Genomic DNA, 17,236 nt, shown 5'->3' on the forward strand with positions numbered 1-17,236 from the left:
CATGTGTTTCATCAAGCTAGCACTGCAGCCCCACTTTTGCATGAAGTCTAAGAGCTGGCGTTTTAAGTCGAAGAAACAACAGTGTGGAGAAACCGTGCTTTAGCTAGTTCGACCTCTCTGAAGGAGGAAGCAGGTTAGGGTGTTTTGTGAAAGAGAGCCTGGGGACGGTTTCCATTTCATGAAATCGGGGGACAGACAGGCCGGTATAGAAGGCAGCTCTCAACTCACATGATGGTTATGGGGCTACTACCGTTGCCCCGTGTGAGCGAGCAGGCTTAAAGACAACCACCTAACTGGAAAGAAAAACTTGGCAGAGAATCCGTGCTTCAGCTAAAATTCCTGGTCCTGAAGGTGGAAGCAGTATGTTGTATGCATACGTGAGAGCACTGCAAGGGAGTCCAAAGCTTTTTGCGAGTGAGACTCAGGCCGCATCAAAAGGCAGGACACAACTCTCCATGTGTTTCATCAAGCTAGACCTGCAGCCCCACTTTCGCATGTAGTCTTATAGCTGGCGTTTTAACTCGAAGAAACAACAGTGTAGAGAAACCGTGCTTTAGCTACCTTCGACCTCTCTGAAGGAGGAAGCAGCTTAGGGTGTATTGTGGAAGAGAGCCTGGGGACGGTTTCCATATCATGAAATCGGGGGAGAGACAGGCCGGTACAGAAGGCAGCTCTCAACTCACATCATGGTTATGGGGCGAGTACCGTTGCCCCGTGTGTATGTGCAGGCTTAAAGACAACCCACTAACTGGAAAGAAAAAAGTGGCAGAGAATCCGTGCTTCAGCTAAAATACCCGCTCCTGAACGTGGAAGCAGTATGTTGTGTGCGTGCGTGAGAGCACTGCAAGGGAGTCCAAAGCTTTTTGCGAGTGAGACTCAGGCCCCAGCAAAAGGCAGGACAGGACTCTCCAAGTGTTTCATCAAGCTAGCACTGCAGCCGCACTTTTGCATGAAGAATAAGAGCTGGCGTTTTAACTCGAAGAAACAACAGTGTAGAGAAACCGTGCTTTAGCTACCTTCGACCTCTCTGAAGGAGGAAGCAGGTTAGGGTGTATTGTGGAAGAGAGCCTGGGGACGGTTTCCATTCCATGAAATCGGGGGAGAGACAGGCCGGTACAGAAGGCAGCTCTCAACTCACATCATGGTTATGGGGCGAGTACCGTTGCCCCATGTGTGTGTGCAGGCTTAAAGACAACCACCTAACTGGAAAGAAAAAAGTGGCAAAGAATCCGTGCTTCAGCTAAAATACCCGCTCCTGAACGTGTAAGCAGTATGTTGTGTGCGTGCGTGAGAGCACTGCAAGGGAGTCCAAAGCTTTTTGCGAGTGAGACTCAGGCCGCATCAAAAGGCAGGACACGACTCTCCATGTGTTTCATCAAGCTAGCACTGCAGCCCCACTTTTGCATGAAGTCTAAGTGCTGGCGTTTTACCTCGAAGAGACAACAGTGTAGAGAAACCGTGCTTTGGCTACCTTCGACCTCTCTGAAGGAGGAAGCAGGTTAGGGTGTATTGTGGAAGAGAGCCTGGAGACGGTTTCCATATCATGAAATCGGGGGAGAGACAGGCCGGTACAGAAGGCAGCTCTCAACTCACATCATGGTTATGGGGCTACTACCGTTGCCCCGTGTGTGTGTGCAGGATTAAAGACAAGCACCTAACTGGAAAGAAAAAAGTGTCAGAGAATCCGTGCTTCAGCTAAAATACCCGCTCCTGAAGGTTCAAGCAGTATGTTGTATGCATACGTGAGAGCATTGCAAGGCAGTCCAAAGCATTTTGCGAGTGAGACTCAGGCCGCATCAAAAGGCAGGACACAACTCTCCATGTGTTTCATCAAGCTAGCACTGCAGCCCCACTTTTGCATGAAGTCTAAGAGCTGGCGTTTTAAGTCGAAGAAACAACAGTGTGGAGAAACCGTGCTTTAGCTAGTTCGACCTCTCTGAAGGAGGAAGCAGGTTAGGGTGTTTTGTGAAAGAGAGCCTGGGGACGGTTTCCATTTCATGAAATCGGGGGACAGACAGGCCGGTACAGAAGGCAGCTCTCAACTCACATCATGGTTATGGGGCTACTACCGTTGCCCCGTGTGAGCGAGCAGGCTTAAAGACAACCACCTAACTGGAAAGAAAAACTTGGCAGAGAATCCGTACTTCAGCTAAAATTCCTGGTCCTGAAGGTGGAAGCAGTATGTTGTATGCATACGTGAGAGCACTGCAAGGGAGTCCAAAGCTTTTTGCGAGTGAGACTCAGGCCGCATCAAAAGGCAGGACACAACTCTCCATGTGTTTCATCAAGCTAGACCTGCAGCCCCACTTTTGCATGTAGTCTTATAGCTGGCGTTTTAACTCGAAGAAACAACAGTGTAGAGAAACCGTGCTTTAGCTACCTTCGACCTCTCTGAAGGAGGAAGCAGCTTAGGGTGTATTGTGGAAGAGAGCCTGGGGACGGTTTCCATATCATGAAATCGGGGGAGAGACAGGCCGGTACAGAAGGCAGCTCTCAACTCACATCATGGTTATGGGGCGAGTACCGTTGCCCCGTGTGTATGTGCAGGCTTAAAGACAACCCACTAACTGGAAAGAAAAAAGTGGCAGAGAATCCGTGCTTCAGCTAAAATACCCGCTCCTGAACGTGGAAGCAGTATGTTGTGTGCGTGCGTGAGAGCACTGCAAGGGAGTCCAAAGCTTTTTGCGAGTGAGACTCAGGCCCCAGCAAAAGGCAGGACAGGACTCTCCAAGAGTTTCATCAAGCTAGCACTGCAGCCGCACTTTTGCATGAAGAATAAGAGCTGGCGTTTTAACTCGAAGAAACAACAGTGTAGAGAAACCGTGCTTTAGCTACCTTCGACCTCTCTGAAGGAGGAAGCAGGTTAGGGTGTATTGTGGAAGAGAGCCTGGGGACGGTTTCCATTCCATGAAATCGGGGGAGAGACAGGCCGGTACAGAAGGCAGCTCTCAACTCACATCATGGTTATGGGGCGAGTACCGTTGCCCCATGTGTGTGTGCAGGCTTAAAGACAACCACCTAACTGGAAAGAAAAAAGTGGCAAAGAATCCGTGCTTCAGCTAAAATACCCGCTCCTGAACGTGTAAGCAGTATGTTGTGTGCGTGCGTGAGAGCACTGCAAGGGAGTCCAAAGCTTTTTGCGAGTGAGACTCAGGCCGCATCAAAAGGCAGGACACGACTCTCCATGTGTTTCATCAAGCTAGCACTGCAGCCCCACTTTTGCATGAAGTCTAAGTGCTGGCGTTTTACCTCGAAGAGACAACAGTGTAGAGAAACCGTGCTTTGGCTACCTTCGACCTCTCTGAAGGAGGAAGCAGGTTAGGGTGTATTGTGGAAGAGAGCCTGGAGACGGTTTCCATATCATGAAATCGGGGGAGAGACAGGCCGGTACAGAAGGCAGCTCTCAACTCACATCATGGTTATGGGGCTACTACCGTTGCCCCGTGTGTGTGTGCAGGATTAAAGACAAGCACCTAACTGGAAAGAAAAAAGTGTCAGAGAATCCGTGCTTCAGCTAAAATACCCGCTCCTGAAGGTTCAAGCAGTATGTTGTATGCATACGTGAGAGCATTGCAAGGCAGTCCAAAGCATTTTGCGAGTGAGACTCAGGCCGCATCAAAAGGCAGGACACAACTCTCCATGTGTTTCATCAAGCTAGCACTGCAGCCCCACTTTTGCATGAAGTCTAAGAGCTGGCGTTTTAAGTCGAAGAAACAACAGTGTGGAGAAACCGTGCTTTAGCTAGTTCGACCTCTCTGAAGGAGGAAGCAGGTTAGGGTGTTTTGTGAAAGAGAGCCTGGGGACGGTTTCCATTTCATGAAATCGGGGGACAGACAGGCCGGTACAGAAGGCAGCTCTCAACTCACATGATGGTTATGGGGCTACTACCGTTGCCCCGTGTGAGCGAGCAGGCTTAAAGACAACCACCTAACTGGAAAGAAAAACTTGGCAGAGAATCCGTGCTTCAGCTAAAATTCCTGGTCCTGAAGGTGGAAGCAGTATGTTGTATGCATACGTGAGAGCACTGCAAGGGAGTCCAAAGCTTTTTGCGAGTGAGACTCAGGCCGCATCAAAAGGCAGGACACAACTCTCCATGTGTTTCATCAAGCTAGACCTGCAGCCCCACTTTCGCATGTAGTCTTATAGCTGGCGTTTTAACTCGAAGAAACAACAGTGTAGAGAAACCGTGCTTTAGCTACCTTCGACCTCTCTGAAGGAGGAAGCAGCTTAGGGTGTATTGTGGAAGAGAGCCTGGGGACGGTTTCCATATCATGAAATCGGGGGAGAGACAGGCCGGTACAGAAGGCAGCTCTCAACTCACATCATGGTTATGGGGCGAGTACCCTTGCCCCGTGTGTATGTGCAGGCTTAAAGACAACCCACTAACTGGAAAGAAAAAAGTGGCAGAGAATCCGTGCTTCAGCTAAAATACCCGCTCCTGAACGTGGAAGCAGTATGTTGTGTGCGTGCGTGAGGGCACTGCAAGGGAGTCCAAAGCTTTTTGCGAGTGAGACTCAGGCCCCAGCAAAAGGCAGGACAGGACTCTCCAAGTGTTTCATCAAGCTAGCACTGCAGCCGCACTTTTGCATGAAGAATAAGAGCTGGCGTTTTAAGTCGAAGAAACAACAGTGTAGAGAAACCGTGCTTTAGCTACCTTCGACCTCTCTGAAGGAGGAAGCAGGTTAGGGTGTATTGTGGAAGAGAGCCTGGGGACGGTTTCCATTTCATGAAATCGGGGGAGAGACAGGCCGGTACAGAAGGCAGCTCTCAACTCACATCATGGTTATGGGGCGAGTACCGTTGCCCCATGTGTGTGTGCAGGCTTAAAGACAACCACCTAACTGGAAAGAAAAAAGTGGCAAAGAATCCGTGCTTCAGCTAAAATACCCGCTCCTGAACGTGTAAGCAGTATGTTGTGTGCGTGCGTGAGAGCACTGCAAGGGAGTCCAAAGCTTTTTGCGAGTGAGACTCAGGCCGCATCAAAAGGCAGGACACGACTCTCCATGTGTTTCATCAAGCTAGCACTGCAGCCCCACTTTTGCATGAAGTCTAAGTGCTGGCGTTTTACCTCGAAGAGACAACAGTGTAGAGAAACCGTGCTTTGGCTACCTTCGACCTCTCTGAAGGAGGAAGCAGGTTAGGGTGTATTGTGGAAGAGAGCCTGGAGACGGTTTCCATATCATGAAATCGGGGGAGAGACAGGCCGGTACAGAAGGCAGCTCTCAACTCACATCATGGTTATGGGGCTACTACCGTTGCCCCGTGTGTGTGTGCAGGATTAAAGACAAGCACCTAACTGGAAAGAAAAAAGTGTCAGAGAATCCGTGCTTCAGCTAAAATACCCGCTCCTGAAGGTTCAAGCAGTATGTTGTATGCATACGTGAGAGCATTGCAAGGCAGTCCAAAGCATTTTGCGAGTGAGACTCAGGCCGCATCAAAAGGCAGGACACAACTCTCCATGTGTTTCATCAAGCTAGCACTGCAGCCCCACTTTTGCATGAAGTCTAAGAGCTGGCGTTTTAAGTCGAAGAAACAACAGTGTGGAGAAACCGTGCTTTAGCTAGTTCGACCTCTCTGAAGGAGGAAGCAGGTTAAGGTGTTTTGTGAAAGAGAGCCTGGGGACGGTTTCCATTTCATGAAATCGGGGGACAGACAGGCCGGTACAGAAGGCAGCTCTCAACTCACATCATGGTTATGGGGCTACTACCATTGCCCCGTGTGAGCGAGCAGGCTTAAAGACAACCACCTAACTGGAAAGAAAAACTTGGCAGAGAATCCGTGCTTCAGCTAAAATTCCTGGTCCTGAAGGTGGAAGCAGTATGTTGTATGCATACGTGAGAGCACTGCAAGGGAGTCCAAAGCTTTTTGCGAGTGAGACTCAGGCCGCATCAAAAGGCAGGACACAACTCTCCATGTGTTTCATCAAGCTAGACCTGCAGCCCCACTTTCGCATGTAGTCTTATAGCTGGCGTTTTAACTCGAAGAAACAACAGTGTAGAGAAACCGTGCTTTAGCTACCTTCGACCTCTCTGAAGGAGGAAGCAGCTTAGGGTGTATTGTGGAAGAGAGCCTGGGGACGGTTTCCATATCATGAAATCGGGGGAGAGACAGGCCGGTACAGAAGGCAGCTCTCAACTCACATCATGGTTATGGGGCGAGTACCGTTGCCCCGTGTGTATGTGCAGGCTTAAAGACAACCCACTAACTGGAAAGAAAAAAGTGGCAGAGAATCCGTGCTTCAGCTAAAATACCCGCTCCTGAACGTGGAAGCAGTATGTTGTGTGCGTGCGTGAGAGCACTGCAAGGGAGTCCAAAGCTTTTTGCGAGTGAGACTCAGGCCCCAGCAAAAGGCAGGACAGGACTCTCCAAGTGTTTCATCAAGCTAGCACTGCAGCCGCACTTTTGCATGAAGAATAAGAGCTGGCGTTTTAACTCGAAGAAACAACAGTGTAGAGAAACCGTGCTTTAGCTACCTTCGACCTCTCTGAAGGAGGAAGCAGGTTAGGGTGTATTGTGGAAGAGAGCCTGGGGACGGTTTCCATTTCATGAAATCGGGGGAGAGACAGGCCGGTACAGAAGGCAGCTCTCAACTCACATCATGGTTATGGGGCGAGTACCGTTGCCCCATGTGTGTGTGCAGGCTTAAAGACAACCACCTAACTGGAAAGAAAAAAGTGGCAAAGAATCCGTGCTTCAGCTAAAATACCCGCTCCTGAACGTGTAAGCAGTATGTTGTGTGCGTGCGTGAGAGCACTGCAAGGGACTCCAAAGCTTTTTGCGAGTGAGACTCAGGCCGCATCAAAAGGCAGGACACGACTCTCCATGTGTTTCATCAAGCTAGCCCTGCAGCCCCACTTTTGCATGAAGTCTAAGTGCTGGCGTTTTACCTCGAAGAGACAACAGTGTAGAGAAACCGTGCTTTGGCTACCTTCGACCTCTCTGAAGGAGGAAGCAGGTTAGGGTGTATTGTGGAAGAGAGCCTGGAGACGGTTTCCATATCATGAAATCGGGGGAGAGACAGGCCGGTACAGAAGGCAGCTCTCAACTCACATCATGGTTATGGGGCTACTACCGTTGCCCCGTGTGTGTGTGCAGGATTAAAGACAACCACCTAACTGGAAAGAAAAAAGTGTCAGAGAATCCGTGCTTCAGCTAAAATACCCGCTCCTGAAGGTTCAAGCAGTATGTTGTATGCATACGTGAGAGCATTGCAAGGCAGTCCAGAGCATTTTGCGAGTGAGACTCAGGCCGCATCAAAAGGCAGGACACAACTCTCCATGTGTTTCATCAAGCTAGCACTGCAGCCCCACTTTTGCATGAAGTCTAAGAGCTGGCGTTTTAAGTCGAAGAAACAACAGTGTGGAGAAACCGTGCTTTAGCTAGTTCGACCTCTCTGAAGGAGGAAGCAGGTTAGGGTGTTTTGTGAAAGAGAGCCTGGGGACGGTTTCCATTTCATGAAATCGGGGGACAGACAGGCCGGTATAGAAGGCAGCTCTCAACTCACATGATGGTTATGGGGCTACTACCGTTGCCCCGTGTGAGCGAGCAGGCTTAAAGACAACCACCTAACTGGAAAGAAAAACTTGGCAGAGAATCCGTGCTTCAGCTAAAATTCCTGGTCCTGAAGGTGGAAGCAGTATGTTGTATGCATACGTGAGAGCACTGCAAGGGAGTCCAAAGCTTTTTGCGAGTGAGACTCAGGCCGCATCAAAAGGCAGGACACAACTCTCCATGTGTTTCATCAAGCTAGACCTGCAGCCCCACTTTCGCATGTAGTCTTATAGCTGGCGTTTTAACTCGAAGAAACAACAGTGTAGAGAAACCGTGCTTTAGCTACCTTCGACCTCTCTGAAGGAGGAAGCAGCTTAGGGTGTATTGTGGAAGAGAGCCTGGGGACGGTTTCCATATCATGAAATCGGGGGAGAGACAGGCCGGTACAGAAGGCAGCTCTCAACTCACATCATGGTTATGGGGCGAGTACCGTTGCCCCGTGTGTATGTGCAGGCTTAAAGACAACCCACTAACTGGAAAGAAAAAAGTGGCAGAGAATCCGTGCTTCAGCTAAAATACCCGCTCCTGAACGTGGAAGCAGTATGTTGTGTGCGTGCGTGAGAGCACTGCAAGGGAGTCCAAAGCTTTTTGCGAGTGAGACTCAGGCCCCAGCAAAAGGCAGGACAGGACTCTCCAAGTGTTTCATCAAGCTAGCACTGCAGCCGCACTTTTGCATGAAGAATAAGAGCTGGCGTTTTAACTCGAAGAAACAACAGTGTAGAGAAACCGTGCTTTAGCTACCTTCGACCTCTCTGAAGGAGGAAGCAGGTTAGGGTGTATTGTGGAAGAGAGCCTGGGGACGGTTTCCATTCCATGAAATCGGGGGAGAGACAGGCCGGTACAGAAGGCAGCTCTCAACTCACATCATGGTTATGGGGCGAGTACCGTTGCCCCATGTGTGTGTGCAGGCTTAAAGACAACCACCTAACTGGAAAGAAAAAAGTGGCAAAGAATCCGTGCTTCAGCTAAAATACCCGCTCCTGAACGTGTAAGCAGTATGTTGTGTGCGTGCGTGAGAGCACTGCAAGGGAGTCCAAAGCTTTTTGCGAGTGAGACTCAGGCCGCATCAAAAGGCAGGACACGACTCTCCATGTGTTTCATCAAGCTAGCACTGCAGCCCCACTTTTGCATGAAGTCTAAGTGCTGGCGTTTTACCTCGAAGAGACAACAGTGTAGAGAAACCGTGCTTTGGCTACCTTCGACCTCTCTGAAGGAGGAAGCAGGTTAGGGTGTATTGTGGAAGAGAGCCTGGAGACGGTTTCCATATCATGAAATCGGGGGAGAGACAGGCCGGTACAGAAGGCAGCTCTCAACTCACATCATGGTTATGGGGCTACTACCGTTGCCCCGTGTGTGTGTGCAGGATTAAAGACAAGCACCTAACTGGAAAGAAAAAAGTGTCAGAGAATCCGTGCTTCAGCTAAAATACCCGCTCCTGAAGGTTCAAGCAGTATGTTGTATGCATACGTGAGAGCATTGCAAGGCAGTCCAAAGCATTTTGCGAGTGAGACTCAGGCCGCATCAAAAGGCAGGACACAACTCTCCATGTGTTTCATCAAGCTAGCACTGCAGCCCCACTTTTGCATGAAGTCTAAGAGCTGGCGTTTTAAGTCGAAGAAACAACAGTGTGGAGAAACCGTGCTTTAGCTAGTTCGACCTCTCTGAAGGAGGAAGCAGGTTAGGGTGTTTTGTGAAAGAGAGCCTGGGGACGGTTTCCATTTCATGAAATCGGGGGACAGACAGGCCGGTATAGAAGGCAGCTCTCAACTCACATGATGGTTATGGGGCTACTACCGTTGCCCCGTGTGATCGAGCAGGCTTAAAGACAACCACCTAACTGGAAAGAAAAACTTGGCAGAGAATCCGTGCTTCAGCTAAAATTCCTGGTCCTGAAGGTGGAAGCAGTATGTTGTATGCATACGTGAGAGCACTGCAAGGGAGTCCAAAGCTTTTTGCGAGTGAGACTCAGGCCGCATCAAAAGGCAGGACACAACTCTCCATGTGTTTCATCAAGCTAGACCTGCAGCCCCACTTTCGCATGTAGTCTTATAGCTGGCGTTTTAACTCGAAGAAACAACAGTGTAGAGAAACCATGCTTTAGCTACCTTCGACCTCTCTGAAGGAGGAAGCAGCTTAGGGTGTATTGTGGAAGAGAGCCTGGGGACGGTTTCCATATCATGAAATCGGGGGAGAGACAGGCCGGTACAGAAGGCAGCTCTCAACTCACATCATGGTTATGGGGCGAGTACCGTTGCCCCGTGTGTATGTGCAGGCTTAAAGACAACCCACTAACTGGAAAGAAAAAAGTGGCAGAGAATCCGTGCTTCAGCTAAAATACCCGCTCCTGAACGTGGAAGCAGTATGTTGTGTGCGTGCGTGAGAGCACTGCAAGGGAGTCCAAAGCTTTTTGCGAGTGAGACTCAGGCCCCAGCAAAAGGCAGGACAGGACTCTCCAAGTGTTTCATCAAGCTAGCACTGCAGCCGCACTTTTGCATGAAGAATAAGAGCTGGCGTTTTAACTCGAAGAAACAACAGTGTAGAGAAACCGTGCTTTAGCTACCTTCGACCTCTCTGAAGGAGGAAGCAGGTTAGGGTGTATTGTGGAAGAGAGCCTGGGGACGGTTTCCATTCCATGAAATCGGGGGAGAGACAGGCCGGTACAGAAGGCAGCTCTCAACTCACATCATGGTTATGGGGCGAGTACCGTTGCCCCATGTGTGTGTGCAGGCTTAAAGACAACCACCTAACTGGAAAGAAAAAAGTGGCAAAGAATCCGTGCTTCAGCTAAAATACCCGCTCCTGAACGTGTAAGCAGTATGTTGTGTGCGTGCGTGAGAGCACTGCAAGGGAGTCCAAAGCTTTTTGCGAGTGAGACTCAGGCCGCATCAAAAGGCAGGACACGACTCTCCATGTGTTTCATCAAGCTAGCACTGCAGCCCCACTTTTGCATGAAGTCTAAGTGCTGGCGTTTTACCTCGAAGAGACAACAGTGTAGAGAAACCGTGCTTTGGCTACCTTCGACCTCTCTGAAGGAGGAAGCAGGTTAGGGTGTATTGTGGAAGAGAGCCTGGAGACGGTTTCCATATCATGAAATCGGGGGAGAGACAGGCCGGTACAGAAGGCAGCTCTCAACTCACATCATGGTTATGGGGCTACTACCGTTGCCCCGTGTGTGTGTGCAGGATTAAAGACAAGCACCTAACTGGAAAGAAAAAAGTGTCAGAGAATCCGTGCTTCAGCTAAAATACCCGCTCCTGAAGGTTCAAGCAGTATGTTGTATGCATACGTGAGAGCATTGCAAGGCAGTCCAAAGCATTTTGCGAGTGAGACTCAGGCCGCATCAAAAGGCAGGACACAACTCTCCATGTGTTTCATCAAGCTAGCACTGCAGCCCCACTTTTGCATGAAGTCTAAGAGCTGGCGTTTTAAGTCGAAGAAACAACAGTGTGGAGAAACCGTGCTTTAGCTAGTTCGACCTCTCTGAAGGAGGAAGCAGGTTAGGGTGTTTTGTGAAAGAGAGCCTGGGGACGGTTTCCATTTCATGAAATCGGGGGACAGACAGGCCGGTATAGAAGGCAGCTCTCAACTCACATCATGGTTATGGGGCTACTACCGTTGCCCCGTGTGAGCGAGCAGGCTTAAAGACAACCACCTAACTGGAAAGAAAAACTTGGCAGAGAATCCGTGCTTCAGCTAAAATTCCTGGTCCTGAAGGTGGAAGCAGTATGTTGTATGCATACGTGAGAGCACTGCAAGGGAGTCCAAAGCTTTTTGCGAGTGAGACTCAGGCCGCATCAAAAGGCAGGACACAACTCTCCATGTGTTTCATCAAGCTAGACCTGCAGCCCCACTTTCGCATGTAGTCTTATAGCTGGCGTTTTAACTCGAAGAAACAACAGTGTAGAGAAACCGTGCTTTAGCTACCTTCGACCTCTCTGAAGGAGGAAGCAGCTTAGGGTGTATTGTGGAAGAGAGCCTGGGGACGGTTTCCATATCATGAAATCGGGGGAGAGACAGGCCGGTACAGAAGGCAGCTCTCAACTCACATCATGGTTATGGGGCGAGTACCGTTGCCCCGTGTGTATGTGCAGGCTTAAAGACAACCCACTAACTGGAAAGAAAAAAGTGGCAGAGAATCCGTGCTTCAGCTAAAATACCCGCTCCTGAACGTGGAAGCAGTATGTTGTGTGCGTGCGTGAGAGCACTGCAAGGGAGTCCAAAGCTTTTTGCGAGTGAGACTCAGGCCCCAGCAAAAGGCAGGACAGGACTCTCCAAGTGTTTCATCAAGCTAGCACTGCAGCCGCACTTTTGCATGAAGAATAAGAGCTGGCGTTTTAACTCGAAGAAACAACAGTGTAGAGAAACCGTGCTTTAGCTACCTTCGACCTCTCTGAAGGAGGAAGCAGGTTAGGGTGTATTGTGGAAGAGAGCCTGGGGACGGTTTCCATTCCATGAAATCGGGGGAGAGACAGGCCGGTACAGAAGGCAGCTCTCAACTCACATCATGGTTATGGGGCGAGTACCGTTGCCCCATGTGTGTGTGCAGGCTTAAAGACAACCACCTAACTGGAAAGAAAAAAGTGGCAAAGAATCCGTGCTTCAGCTAAAATACCCGCTCCTGAACGTGTAAGCAGTATGTTGTGTGCGTGCGTGAGAGCACTGCAAGGGAGTCCAAAGCTTTTTGCGAGTGAGACTCAGGCCGCATCAAAAGGCAGGACACGACTCTCCATGTGTTTCATCAAGCTAGCACTGCAGCCCCACTTTTGCATGAAGTCTAAGTGCTGGCGTTTTACCTCGAAGAGACAACAGTGTAGAGAAACCGTGCTTTGGCTACCTTCGACCTCTCTGAAGGAGGAAGCAGGTTAGGGTGTATTGTGGAAGAGAGCCTGGAGACGGTTTCCATATCATGAAATCGGGGGAGAGACAGGCCGGTACAGAAGGCAGCTCTCAACTCACATCATGGTTATGGGGCTACTACCGTTGCCCCGTGTGTGTGTGCAGGATTAAAGACAAGCACCTAACTGGAAAGAAAAAAGTGTCAGAGAATCCGTGCTTCAGCTAAAATACCCGCTCCTGAAGGTTCAAGCAGTATGTTGTATGCATACGTGAGAGCATTGCAAGGCAGTCCAAAGCATTTTGCGAGTGAGACTCAGGCCGCATCAAAAGGCAGGACACAACTCTCCATGTGTTTCATCAAGCTAGCACTGCAGCCCCACTTTTGCATGAAGTCTAAGAGCTGGCGTTTTAAGTCGAAGAAACAACAGTGTGGAGAAACCGTGCTTTAGCTAGTTCGACCTCTCTGAAGGAGGAAGCAGGTTAGGGTGTTTTGTGAAAGAGAGCCTGGGGACGGTTTCCATTTCATGAAATCGGGGGACAGACAGGCCGGTATAGAAGGCAGCTCTCAACTCACATCATGGTTATGGGGCTACTACCGTTGCCCCGTGTGAGCGAGCAGGCTTAAAGACAACCACCTAACTGGAAAGAAAAACTTGGCAGAGAATCCGTGCTTCAGCTAAAATTCCTGGTCCTGAAGGTGGAAGCAGTATGTTGTATGCATACGTGAGAGCACTGCAAGGGAGTCCAAAGCTTTTTGCGAGTGAGACTCAGGCCGCATCAAAAGGCAGGACACAACTCTCCATGTGTTTCATCAAGCTAGACCTGCAGCCCCACTTTCGCATGTAGTCTTATAGCTGGCGTTTTAACTCGAAGAAACAACAGTGTAGAGAAACCGTGCTTTAGCTACCTTCGACCTCTCTGAAGGAGGAAGCAGCTTAGGGTGTATTGTGGAAGAGAGCCTGGGGACGGTTTCCATATCATGAAATCGGGGGAGAGACAGGCCGGTACAGAAGGCAGCTCTCAACTCACATCATGGTTATGGGGCGAGTACCGTTGCCCCGTGTGTATGTGCAGGCTTAAAGACAACCCACTAACTGGAAAGAAAAAAGTGGCAGAGAATCCGTGCTTCAGCTAAAATACCCGCTCCTGAACGTGGAAGCAGTATGTTGTGTGCGTGCGTGAGAGCACTGCAAGGGAGTCCAAAGCTTTTTGCGAGTGAGACTCAGGCCCCAGCAAAAGGCAGGACAGGACTCTCCAAGAGTTTCATCAAGCTAGCACTGCAGCCGCACTTTTGCATGAAGAATAAGAGCTGGCGTTTTAACTCGAAGAAACAACAGTGTAGAGAAACCGTGCTTTAGCTACCTTCGACCTCTCTGAAGGAGGAAGCAGGTTAGGGTGTATTGTGGAAGAGAGCCTGGGGACGGTTTCCATTCCATGAAATCGGGGGAGAGACAGGCCGGTACAGAAGGCAGCTCTCAACTCACATCATGGTTATGGGGCGAGTACCGTTGCCCCATGTGTGTGTGCAGGCTTAAAGACAACCACCTAACTGGAAAGAAAAAAGTGGCAAAGAATCCGTGCTTCAGCTAAAATACCCGCTCCTGAACGTGTAAGCAGTATGTTGTGTGCGTGCGTGAGAGCACTGCAAGGGAGTCCAAAGCTTTTTGCGAGTGAGACTCAGGCCGCATCAAAAGGCAGGACACGACTCTCCATGTGTTTCATCAAGCTAGCACTGCAGCCCCACTTTTGCATGAAGTCTAAGTGCTGGCGTTTTACCTCGAAGAGACAACAGTGTAGAGAAACCGTGCTTTGGCTACCTTCGACCTCTCTGAAGGAGGAAGCAGGTTAGGGTGTATTGTGGAAGAGAGCCTGGAGACGGTTTCCATATCATGAAATCGGGGGAGAGACAGGCCGGTACAGAAGGCAGCTCTCAACTCACATCATGGTTATGGGGCTACTACCGTTGCCCCGTGTGTGTGTGCAGGATTAAAGACAAGCACCTAACTGGAAAGAAAAAAGTGTCAGAGAATCCGTGCTTCAGCTAAAATACCCGCTCCTGAAGGTTCAAGCAGTATGTTGTATGCATACGTGAGAGCATTGCAAGGCAGTCCAAAGCATTTTGCGAGTGAGACTCAGGCCGCATCAAAAGGCAGGACACAACTCTCCATGTGTTTCATCAAGCTAGCACTGCAGCCCCACTTTTGCATGAAGTCTAAGAGCTGGCGTTTTAAGTCGAAGAAACAACAGTGTGGAGAAACCGTGCTTTAGCTAGTTCGACCTCTCTGAAGGAGGAAGCAGGTTAGGGTGTTTTGTGAAAGAGAGCCTGGGGACGGTTTCCATTTCATGAAATCGGGGGACAGACAGGCCGGTACAGAAGGCAGCTCTCAACTCACATGATGGTTATGGGGCTACTACCGTTGCCCCGTGTGAGCGAGCAGGCTTAAAGACAACCACCTAACTGGAAAGAAAAACTTGGCAGAGAATCCGTGCTTCAGCTAAAATTCCTGGTCCTGAAGGTGGAAGCAGTATGTTGTATGCATACGTGAGAGCACTGCAAGGGAGTCCAAAGCTTTTTGCGAGTGAGACTCAGGCCGCATCAAAAGGCAGGACACAACTCTCCATGTGTTTCATCAAGCTAGACCTGCAGCCCCACTTTCGCATGTAGTCTTATAGCTGGCGTTTTAACTCGAAGAAACAACAGTGTAGAGAAACCGTGCTTTAGCTACCTTCGACCTCTCTGAAGGAGGAAGCAGCTTAGGGTGTATTGTGGAAGAGAGCCTGGGGACGGTTTCCATATCATGAAATCGGGGGAGAGACAGGCCGGTACAGAAGGCAGCTCTCAACTCACATCATGGTTATGGGGCGAGTACCCTTGCCCCGTGTGTATGTGCAGGCTTAAAGACAACCCACTAACTGGAAAGAAAAAAGTGGCAGAGAATCCGTGCTTCAGCTAAAATACCCGCTCCTGAACGTGGAAGCAGTATGTTGTGTGCGTGCGTGAGGGCACTGCAAGGGAGTCCAAAGCTTTTTGCGAGTGAGACTCAGGCCCCAGCAAAAGGCAGGACAGGACTCTCCAAGTGTTTCATCAAGCTAGCACTGCAGCCGCACTTTTGCATGAAGAATAAGAGCTGGCGTTTTAAGTCGAAGAAACAACAGTGTAGAGAAACCGTGCTTTAGCTACCTTCGACCTCTCTGAAGGAGGAAGCAGGTTAGGGTGTATTGTGGAAGAGAGCCTGGGGACGGTTTCCATTTCATGAAATCGGGGGAGAGACAGGCCGGTACAGAAGGCAGCTCTCAACTCACATCATGGTTATGGGGCGAGTACCGTTGCCCCATGTGTGTGTGCAGGCTTAAAGACAACCACCTAACTGGAAAGAAAAAAGTGGCAAAGAATCCGTGCTTCAGCTAAAATACCCGCTCCTGAACGTGTAAGCAGTATGTTGTGTGCGTGCGTGAGAGCACTGCAAGGGAGTCCAAAGCTTTTTGCGAGTGAGACTCAGGCCGCATCAAAAGGCAGGACACGACTCTCCATGTGTTTCATCAAGCTAGCACTGCAGCCCCACTTTTGCATGAAGTCTAAGTGCTGGCGTTTTACCTCGAAGAGACAACAGTGTAGAGAAACCGTGCTTTGGCTACCTTCGACCTCTCTGAAGGAGGAAGCAGGTTAGGGTGTATTGTGGAAGAGAGCCTGGAGACGGTTTCCATATCATGAAATCGGGGGAGAGACAGGCCGGTACAGAAGGCAGCTCTCAACTCACATCATGGTTATGGGGCTACTACCGTTGCCCCGTGTGTGTGTGCAGGATTAAAGACAAGCACCTAACTGGAAAGAAAAAAGTGTCAGAGAATCCGTGCTTCAGCTAAAATACCCGCTCCTGAAGGTTCAAGCAGTATGTTGTATGCATACGTGAGAGCATTGCAAGGCAGTCCAAAGCATTTTGCGAGTGAGACTCAGGCCGCATCAAAAGGCAGGACACAACTCTCCATGTGTTTCATCAAGCTAGCACTGCAGCCCCACTTTTGCATGAAGTCTAAGAGCTGGCGTTTTAAGTCGAAGAAACAACAGTGTGGAGAAACCGTGCTTTAGCTAGTTCGACCTCTCTGAAGGAGGAAGCAGGTTAAGGTGTTTTGTGAAAGAGAGCCTGGGGACGGTTTCCATTTCATGAAATCGGGGGACAGACAGGCCGGTACAGAAGGCAGCTCTCAACTCACATCATGGTTATGGGGCTACTACCATTGCCCCGTGTGAGCGAGCAGGCTTAAAGACAACCACCTAACTGGAAAGAAAAACTTGGCAGAGAATCCGTGCTTCAGCTAAAATTCCTGGTCCTGAAGGTGGAAGCAGTATGTTGTATGCATACGTGAGAGCACTGCAAGGGAGTCCAAAGCTTTTTGCGAGTGAGACTCAGGCCGCATCAAAAGGCAGGACACAACTCTCCATGTGTTTCATCAAGCTAGACCTGCAGCCCCACTTTCGCATGTAGTCTTATAGCTGGCGTTTTAACTCGAAGAAACAACAGTGTAGAGAAACCGTGCTTTAGCTACCTTCGACCTCTCTGAAGGAGGAAGCAGCTTAGGGTGTATTGTGGAAGAGAGCCTGGGGACGGTTTCCATATCATGAAATCGGGGGAGAGACAGGCCGGTACAGAAGGCAGCTCTCAACTCACATCATGGTTATGGGGCGAGTACCGTTGCCCCATGTGTGTGTGCAGGCTTAAAGACAACCACCTAACTGGAAAGAAAAAAGTGGCAAAGAATCCGTGCTTCAGCTAAAATACCCGCTCCTGAACGTGTAAGCAGTATGTTGTGTGCGTGCGTGAGAGCACTGCAAGGGAGTCCAAAGCTTTTT

This window comes from Halichoerus grypus, chromosome 8 (genome assembly GCF_964656455.1).
Source record: "Halichoerus grypus chromosome 8, mHalGry1.hap1.1, whole genome shotgun sequence".
NCBI lineage: Eukaryota > Metazoa > Chordata > Mammalia > Carnivora > Phocidae > Halichoerus > Halichoerus grypus.